The sequence below is a fragment of the Neolamprologus multifasciatus genome, chromosome 5 (genome assembly GCF_963576455.1).
Source record: "Neolamprologus multifasciatus chromosome 5, fNeoMul1.2, whole genome shotgun sequence".
Lineage (NCBI taxonomy): Eukaryota > Metazoa > Chordata > Actinopteri > Cichliformes > Cichlidae > Neolamprologus > Neolamprologus multifasciatus.
This window is the reverse complement of record NC_140443.1, coordinates 29,898,888-29,908,682: the sequence shown is the minus strand read 5'-3', so window position 1 is coordinate 29,908,682 and position 9,795 is coordinate 29,898,888. Positions and strand designations below refer to the sequence as shown.

Below are 9,795 nucleotides of genomic sequence, written 5' to 3'. Positions count from 1 at the left end.
AACAACTCACACTGTTTGACAGACGAGAGGCTCGAACCTGCCCACTTGTCCATATGGAGACTGTGTTAATGTCCCTGTCCCCTACATGCATCCATCTGTATGTGTGTGTTAGCGGTGATGTCATCTCTATGCAGTGGAGCGGCAAAAGCGATGGCGCAAATATGTATGTCCCGAATAAGGAGACAGGTGGACATACTCAGTGAGGCACCAGGCACGGAGTCAGCAGGGCCCAAAGAGAACCATACGCTCCGAGTGCTACTAACGCAAAAACCACAAAGCTCAACTACAATCACAGACTGACAACAGCCAGCTCAGCACAACACACACAGACAACGAAAACAGAGACAGTGCAGAGAAGAGGGAGGGGGCAGAGAGAGAGAGAGAGAATCAGAGTAAAAGACAGCCCTGTTTGCATAAAGTAATAAGGCAAAAGGGTACAGATTAAGAGGAAAACAGATTACATATGCAGAGACCCTGAACTGAATTTCAGTGAAATGACAGGACACTACGTTAACGAGTGGGACACTGAAATAGTATTAACATGCTACATTAAGGTTATGTGGTGTAGCTACCTACATAAAATCAGCGTCTATAAATAAGTCGGACCTTAGCTTGCGGTTTCTATATATCCAGGTCATGCAACTCTTTAGTGAGCTAGTTTATGTCTCCTTTGATCTAGTTCCCCAAAGGAGACCTTAACTGTGTCAGCAAATCCATGTGGGAACAGGAACGCTACAAACAGCCACGAGGAGACTGTTACCAAGGTTCAGCATCACAGTAAACGTCTAGATGAGAGCCAAAGGAAGGGCTCAAAATAAACTCACAAGGCGCCTTTTTCTTCTTGTAATGAGCACTTGAGGGTCCTGGCAAGGTTAGGTCTTTTCTATTCTTTAGTGTCCCACCTAACACTAGTCTAGTATCTTTGAAAGCAAAGTATCAGTTGGGGAGGAATTAGTGTCACAACAATCTGGTAGAGGCTTGGATATTTTCCCAGCTTTCTTAGGATAGAAAAGCTTTTCTTCTCCCTGTCACGGTTGTTAGAGGTACGACTCCACCATCCAGGCTACCTGGGATGATCAGAGCAGGCAACAAGCTTAGCAGGGATAAGACTGCCTACAATGTTCACCAAATATCCACATTTGCTTCAAGGCGTCTGCCAAAACAACCCCGTGTGCAACCCTGTCTCAGAAACAGAGACAGAGGAGCACGGTGCCAGCCAGCTCTGCCACATTTACAATGTCACCCAGCTGGCCGAAACTCACTGGGACAAACAGCTGTTCCCTGTTAACATTGATGTACCTGTTCATCAAGCGTAACGTATCAATCACTCTCTTATGTGCTGCCAGAAGGAGCCGCAGGCTCTTCATATCTTGATTTAACAGCCAGGTAAACATAGAAAGGGCATGGAGAGACTATAGGAGCCTTCCACATATTGTCTTCCCATGTGTCCCAGTGCTTTATGCTGGGAAACCATCTGGTCCAATCCTTCAGAGCAGTCAAGCAGCGCTAACCTTAGTCAACTCAACAAGCAGGTTCTATTTATACAGCATTTTAACTCTACCTGAGATCAGAGCAAGCAGAAACTCAAAAAAAAGGGAAAAAGACAGGACTGTATAGAGCAGGGAACTGACTACAGCGTGTCTTCCCACAACGAGACACAAGTATTACAAAATGATTTTCTGAGCGATGAGATCCACAACACTTAATGGGCGGGAAGCCTTGCAAATAATAGGGCATTCAAAGCAGAGGCCAAACAGTCAATACCACCCCACACATACCAGAGCCTTCTTCCTTTCACTGCTCCTGCTTGTATTCCAAAAGAGGCGTTCCCAAACCGAGAAACTGATCTTCCCATGCCGCATTCCCTGTTATTCAGTTCGGTGTTTGTCATTATTCTCTGTAAATGGAGTGTTTGGATGCAAATCCAAATAAACCTATTTCTTACAAACTGCTGAGTTTCAAGTAACACGTTTCAAGTAAGCCGACACAGCATTTATTTTGTGTGTGTGTGGGGGGGGGGTTATCTCCCAGTGTACCACAGCTGTGATGACGGTGAAGTAACCAGCATGGGATTTTGCATAATGACCTGCATCCTACACACCCTGACAGGACACGAGGGTTTCATGGTGCACTGTGAACACCATACATGACAAGTTAAGCAGCACGGGGTGTAGCTGTTTCATAAGGACTGTTCCCTCTGGGTAAATAAACAGCAGTTAGAGCTGAGAGCGAGCCTGCTGTGCTCTGTTGACACGACCTGATAAGCAGGAAGAAGGGCCGTGTTCAGGTTTTGAAATCATTTTGGGGAGCACTCAGAAAACAGACACAGCCATTACCTGGGTTTGCCTAATACAATGGCACTTTTCTTCAGTGGGACATACCAGGAGTGAGGTCGAAACACTTTGATTTCTCACTAAAAGGAATGAAAATGAATATTTATTCACTTGCACCAAAGAAAAACTTAAAAAATGAATAAAAGTGGACCAACTAACGTTAACAGGATCCTCTTTGATACACATTTCTGGTGAAAAGTTGCTTTATGTGGTGCCATGTAAATCAATCTGAGCCTGCACAGCTTTATGTGGTCTTTCTCCAGAAGAAGCAGACAGAAAAGTATAGAGTATGACTCTCCAAACAACTGAGGCAATCTGCCTCACGCTGTAAATGTTCATAAATGGTTTGGAATGCAGTCTGCACAAGCTCAGTGAAGTTTAACTCCAAGAGGAATGTTTTATATTGATCTAAAATTAACTTGTTACACACATGGACCTATGACTAAAGCATACAGCACCCGGTTTACCTCTGGGGAGACTCAATCTAATTGAAGCAGACCTTTATGCCACAGGCCCGTGTTATGACTTTGCGCACTCTGTAACCAGGAGTTGACTGCATTCAGTAAACACTTTTTGGTGGGGTTAGATTACAGATTGCAACATAAATAATAGTGTTCATGGACAGTCTAATGTGCCTGGAAAGAAAGCGACTGGAACCTTTTTAAGTTTCTTAAAGACGGTTCACCCCTCATTCAAGAAACTTCTATTCCTCATAAATAGACTTTTTAAACTTCATCGGTTTGCCTCTTCACGTGATGCCCATTGGCAGAAAGTTTTGTGGAAATATATGAAAAATCAAGTATGAAATTCCTCATCCTTTATATTCCGATGTGTGATAACACATTACAAGGTCTCTGTCTCCCATGAGGAGTCTAGGAGAACCTTCAGGAGCCTGTGGTTATCCACAGTAACTAAGAATAAAACTTGTCAAAGTGTGAATAAAGACTATGCAAACATAGCCCACCACAGAGACCAAGAGGCCAAACCCGAAACATGAAAACACCTTCTTGACCATCAAGTCGCTCACATTCACATAGTGCCAGTGGCTTTTTTTTTTTTTGAAGGAGAACTACTACATCTATCATCCACGATTTACAGTCATCTCCCAAAATAACTAGAACTGAGAGCGGTTTCCCAGAGTTAGGGAAACAACAGAATATAGCTCATGGAATCTGCCCCATTGTTCAAAGGCAGCGCCAAAGTGTAAATGGCACTTTTCCCAGCAGCGGTAAACATAGAGGACTGGACAATGCATTCACTGGAAATGGGGCAGCAAGCAAACCCTGTGTCATTGTGCAGCTTTGGGTTTCAAACAAACTCAAACTGGCTGTTGATTTCATCAGAAAGATAAACCATATAGAAAGGAGAAAAGATTGTTTTCCCTGGGTGGTGGAGAGTTTAGACTAAGCGTTGTGTCATCAGATAATCTCATAACGACTGAAATGCTGTTTTATGCTTCTGTGCTATTGCGGCATTCCTGATGGAGCGATAGCACACCTTCAGAAACACGGTGCTAAGTGAAGGTTTTAGTGAAATCACTGGTCCATAAACTAGACAAAACTAAGATAACAGTTAAACCCAGTGAGACAATTATGCTCCCATCTATTGAAAGGTAACCGCCAACCTTTTTCAGCAACCGACTATTCTGAGCTGCTGCTGCTTGTGACTGTTCCTTGTGGACCGAAGCAGGCGGAGCTCTCGCACAGGGCCTGCCATTCATCTAGGAAACTTTACCACTCCGGTCACAGCAACAAGTGCCAAGGTCCCCCCTTGCCGGTATATTTACAGAGCTGCTCTTTCCTATTTAGAAACATAAAACATCCTTTCTCCTCAGATACTGGCATAAAAATAAGTCCTCACTCTGCAGAAAGGAAGGCTGCACACACCCAAAACTATAAACCTAAGTCTGAAAATGTTGTGAGGTTGGATGAAATGTAAATAAAAATACAACGCAATGATTTGCAAATCTCATGGCCCATATTTTATTCACAATAGACCACAGAAAGCATTAAATATCGAAACCGACACCTTTAAAAAAAAGCATTTGAAAAATGCAACAACTCATTTCAGGATATCAGGACAAAGCCATGTTTAGGACTGTGTTATATCCCCGTCTTGAGAACTGAGGAGACCAGCTGCTGGACATTTGGGAGAGGAAAGACGTCGCATTATCTGATTGAGGCTTCTAGCTGCTCAACTGTCCTGGGGTCTTCTTTTGTGTCTGACCTGCACAAACTCATATTTTTCATTTCATAATGTGAGAAATGTTTTCAAGTGGTGACAAGTCTGGAGTGCAGGCAGGCCAGTGCAGCACCCAGACTTTTTTACTATGAAGCAGTTGTGTGGGAATAGGTGCAGTGTGCAGTTTAGCATCGCCTTGCTGAAATATGCAGTCTTGCCTGAAAAAGATGTTCATCAAGATGTTTTTGGCACGTCAGTAAATTGGCCTCGAATATTCTTTACTTCAGAGAAACTCTAAGATGGACATTTTATACCTAATAATGTTAACTGGCAACAGGTTAGTTACAAAATGTTGCTCCAGTTGTTTCCAGTTAGGTATTCAGCTTTTCCCTCCCATCCCATGTCTCAAGTTTTTGAGACATCCCATCCAATTCAGAATGAGCCATTTCTATTAATTTAATGTTTTGGGGTTTATTGTGAATAAAATATGGGTTTATATCATTGCATTCTTTTTTTATTCACACTTCACAAACACTCCCAAACTATTTCAGAATTGGGTTAGTATTAAACATTTTGCAACTGTGAGAAATCTCTGGTGATTTACTGATACAAAGCAAGCAGAGGCCTGTACCTCAATATAATGCATTGATGGACCTGCCAAAAGACTTTTGTTTGATTATGTATAAACCATGTACAAAGTCTATTCAGCAATGCTGCTAGGCAACCTGCTTATCTAAATATTGTAAAACAACAGCAGCGACACGGACCAACTGCTAAGAGCTTGGCTGGGTTTCCAGTAGCTGTAACCAACAGAGAACGTAACCATAAACCGGGCACGTTGAGTGCTGTACCACTTTCCTCGTACGAAGCAACTTAAACACGTGCAACTACAACAAAACTCAGATCAAACAAATAACCCAAAAACGAACAAACAAAAAAACAACATTATTATCATTTAACGCATCTGACTTTAGGCTTCATCACAAGTATACTGAGCGTCCATTGCTGAAAACTGAGCTGTGGCAAGGTGTACGTGGCTAGCCATTGTGGAGGATGTGGGAGCAGACTCCACCCTGGTAACCAGAACAATAACAGGGAGAAGGGAGCGTGCACATGTTTTAGATGACAGAAAAAAATGTCCTGCACCTGTCACTAACACATTCTTTCAGCCTTTTGTTTAACACCTCCCGTTCCTGCCGTGTCACCACAAGTCAGAGGTCAGTAAAACACATGGCACAATTTCTCTGTGTGCACTGAATATATATATAACAACAAGCAACTTGGCAGTTTGTTTGAGAGGAATAGGCTCCTGCAGCCCTCATTAAAGCTAATGCCAAGGTTTAGGATGCTCTTAACTCGTCTTATACTGACTTTAACTGTGATGTCTTTTGTACTGGGGACCCACAGGGCTCCACAGTACCCACCCAGTTCTCTCCTACGTACTGTGTACATTACCACATCACTCTATAAACCCCAAGTTTATACTATGGCTACTCAGATGATCAAAAGGTTGTGACTTTTAAAATCCTGCTTAGATTCCAGATCTTCTCTCTGCTCCCCTTTTCCTCCTAAACTTGGCAGCAGTTGTCAGTGTCACTTTCTTACTCGCCGTGTGCTGACATGGGGAAACAAGTTTGGAGGGGTATATGGGAGTCATCTTTCACAGAGGGACACGTGAGACGCACTGGAGCCGACCTTATACAACTTGACCCAGGCACCAAGGCAGGCCGGGTGCCAATGAGGGGAAGAGAGGTAAAGAACCTTAAGACCAAACAGCCGGGCAGCTAAAGCCTGGCAGAGAGAAGAGACAGCTGGTATGGGAAGATGAAGATAAACAGGGGGTTAGACTCCTGAACGCACCCTATTATTTGATTTACTTCCAAAAAGTCCTGCAAGGGTCAAACAAACTGGGATAGACAGAAGACCTCCCAAAAAAGTATACAGACCCTTTATACGTGCCTAGGTAAAAGGAAAGTTGCTGATAGTTCCTGTTGCAAAAGTAAAAGTTAGCAAACTGGACAGCAACAGCTGAAATTAAAACCCTAACTTTGCTTTCTTTCTACATTTCTGTAAACAAAAGCAGCACCATTCTGCTTAAAGTGACTTCTCAACCACTATATGTTGTCATCACTCAGCCCGGGTGAGTAAACCTAATTCCAAGAACCTCATTGTCTAGTATCACCTGAGAGCAGACTGCCGTTTCTTTCTTACTGTTACTGCAATGACTCAGGTACAACTGCACAAACCAGCCGGTCCAGTTTGGTCTGTGTGCAGCATGATCACCCTGCACGAACTGAGCTGAACATGGGTCTTTTAAAACGGTGGTATTGGGGGAAAAAAGAGCAAAGCCTTTTTTTTTTTTTAAACAAAAACAAAAGATGTTGACTGCTTGTAAAACTGGAGGGCACAAACACACTCATCTGACTTAGGAGTCTGAAAAAAATGTCTTTTTACCACAGCTGTATACAGCACACAGGCTCTTTGGGAACAGAAAATCAGTAGTACACAGTTGAGAAGAAAGTCCCGCGATGACTCAGCTTCATATGCATTACAAAGCCTGTGAAATGCACCCTATTCTGAAGCCTGTAATAGTACAAAACAATGCCGAGTATTGTCGGATCAACAGGCAGACTTCATTCAATTCTTTGTTGCGTCCACACAGGGGATCACAGCCAACGAGTGCTGCGATGAGGCGGAGCTTGAGACATGGAGATCTGGGGGTGACCTCCTTCAACAGCTGCCCTAATCCATGACTAGAAACGGCTTCCCCTCTCTACTGGCTGGATTAGACTGGATCTCACAAGGTCACACAGCCAACCTTCAGCAAGGCCAGTTTTTCCCATGCTGCGTTCCAACTACCAATTTTACATGGCCCCCCAATTCATTCCATATAGATGCCAAAGCATTCACCTCCCTCCACACTGCAACAAACCGATTCTTCATGAGGAACGAGAGAAAAAAAAAAAAGCCTACCTCACCACCGGCTCCAGGAGAACATTTTTGTGTTAGCTGTTAAATGTTACTTCAGATACCCTTGCTGAAATCCGCCTACAAGCTAAATGCAGAGAAGCGGCACTCTGTGATTGCTCTATGGGGAGTATTGTCTTGTCCCACCATCTTGCCTTCACCCACGAATGCTGCAGCTCAGCAGAAATGCCGGGAACTTCCGGCCCCCTTACTGCTCTGCTGAACACTCACTGTCTGTCCGAGGTGACACTCAGCCAAAGGGTCAATAAACTCCCTTTTAAAGAGAGTAAGGCCTGCCCAAACACAAGTCCCTGTCCTTCCTAAAAAAAACTTCAGCCCTTCCCTTAGTTCAGGGGTGGGCAACTCCAGGCCTCGAGGGCCGGTGTCCCTGCAGGTTTTAGATGTGTCCTTGAACAAACACAGCGGATTTAAATGGCTAAATTAGCTCCTGCAGTTCTCCAGAGGCTGGTAACAAACTAATCATGTGATTCAGGTGTGTTGACCCAAGGTAAGATCTAAAACCTGCAGGACACCGGCCCTCGGGGCCTGGAATTGCCCACCCCTGCCTTAGTTGAAGGGTACACTTCTGAGGTCACATAAGACTCTGGACGGGAGCGAACATGTGCAACAGAAGCTGCAGCATCAGGGTGTTTATCACATAGAAGATAGCCTTTCTATCAGCACACCAGCTGTCAGAGTGGGAACAATAGGGTTACTTGTCCAAACACACGCATAAAAAAGAATGACCCTATTACGAGGTAATTGTGCTTAATAACCACAAACATTCGTTCTCTAAACATTATCTTGTAAAATCATTCAGGGTTACCGATGAATACATATTGTGCATCGCCCCTTTTATATAAAATAAACTCAACAATTCCACCTGTGCTATCTGGGTGCTGTCAAAACAGCAGTTTTTATTAGTATCTGACCTGCTTGCCTACAACCACCAGCAGCAGCAGTTTGTAACTTCATTTTGGTCTAGGCCCACACCATCCCCCGCGAATCCTCCCCCTGCTGACATGACAAACGAGGCCAGAGTCTAATCCCAGAGCGCAGCTACAGGGGTAAGCAAGGGGGTCAGCGAGGAGCCACGCAGGAAAGGAACGTCCGGATTGTCCTCTAGAGGAAGTGAAGGTGCAGACGGCAGACTCTCTAGGATTAGAAATGCAGAGCAGGCCAGTGAAGATGTTAACGCCAGGCCCGCGCAGGCCTGAGGGGAGGAGTGGATTATGATTTAAGAGGCCATCGCTGGGGCTCAACGTGTAGGGAAGGATTAATATTTCACTAACAACAACAGATCTTCAGGTCGTGGCAGATTCTTTGTGTTCAATGTGTTAATTGCACTTTGTGGGTTTCAGTTACACCTTAGCTCACTAACGTTACATAAACTTGTTCACCTCTTTTAACTCTTGAATTTGTGTCATAGACCTAAAAAGTACAACAGGATATTAAGCCACGTAATGATTCTGAGTGACGATCTGCATCTGGTTCAAACCAGTGGATGCTTGCGATTTAAACCTGTCTGTAATCCCCACAGTTCGCAGTGTCAGTGGTTGCTCAGGTACAGATAAATTTGTTTGGACAAATCACCTTAACCTCATTACAAAGTTACTGTGGCAGGCCACAGAGAATCAAAGTCAGGTGAAAAGTGCGTGCTGAGTGTTAAGAGCACTGATCCTCAAGGGATCAGAGAAAGGAGTGAAAGCTGGAAATGTGTACGTTGAAGCTAATGAAATCACAGCGATTATTAACAAACCATGACTCATAACATGCAGCCGTCAGTGCAGGAGAGGCTTCACTTCCTGTCAACAGGCAAACAAACTTCCCTATTGTCTGTCTAGGATGGACATCCGGTCTCTTCTTTGCAGAAAGCACCGTTTTGAGTCCTCTTGTTGAAGGGGATGTGTTGCTTGTTCTATATTGTCTGCCCACTGTTGTGAGCTTGCAGAGTAAGCACCGAGACAACATCCTCATTTTCAACTGTGGTTCCTACACCTCACAGAAAAAACTCATGAACTATGGAAACTTTGACCAAACGACATCGCCGTCCTCTGTTATAGTATCTCATCTATCTCTTGCAATTTGCTGAGCAGATAGAGAAATTTACACCAACGCCACGCAAATGCAAACAAAAGTCATCAGATGAGCACCAGCTGGGCAGGGAGATGGTGAAAACTGCTGCGCCCAGGAAGTCAGGTTGGCATGCCCTGCCAAAATAAACAGCTTTAGGCTATATAAATGACAGCTGACTCGAAAACTTGCTCGTCAGCTACTGTCTAATGGACTGCACTCAACAGCAGGTACAGGACGA

General features: G+C 44.1%; 1 protein-coding gene across 3 annotated transcripts in view; it reads right to left on the bottom strand.

The window, feature by feature from the left end:
- The window catches only part of arhgap46a (Rho GTPase activating protein 46a), a 31,480-nt gene that overhangs the window by 20,793 nt on the left and 892 nt on the right, over window positions 1–9,795 (bottom strand). The window contains exon 1 of one of the 3 annotated variants that reach the window (XM_085161285.1): window positions 11–4,900. The exons of the other annotated variants lie outside the window; for them this stretch is intronic. The gene's annotated coding sequence lies outside the window, so the exon portion shown is untranslated. Of the gene's footprint in view, window positions 1–10; window positions 4,901–9,795 lie in introns of those variants that run through there. 3 annotated transcript variants of the gene reach the window in all.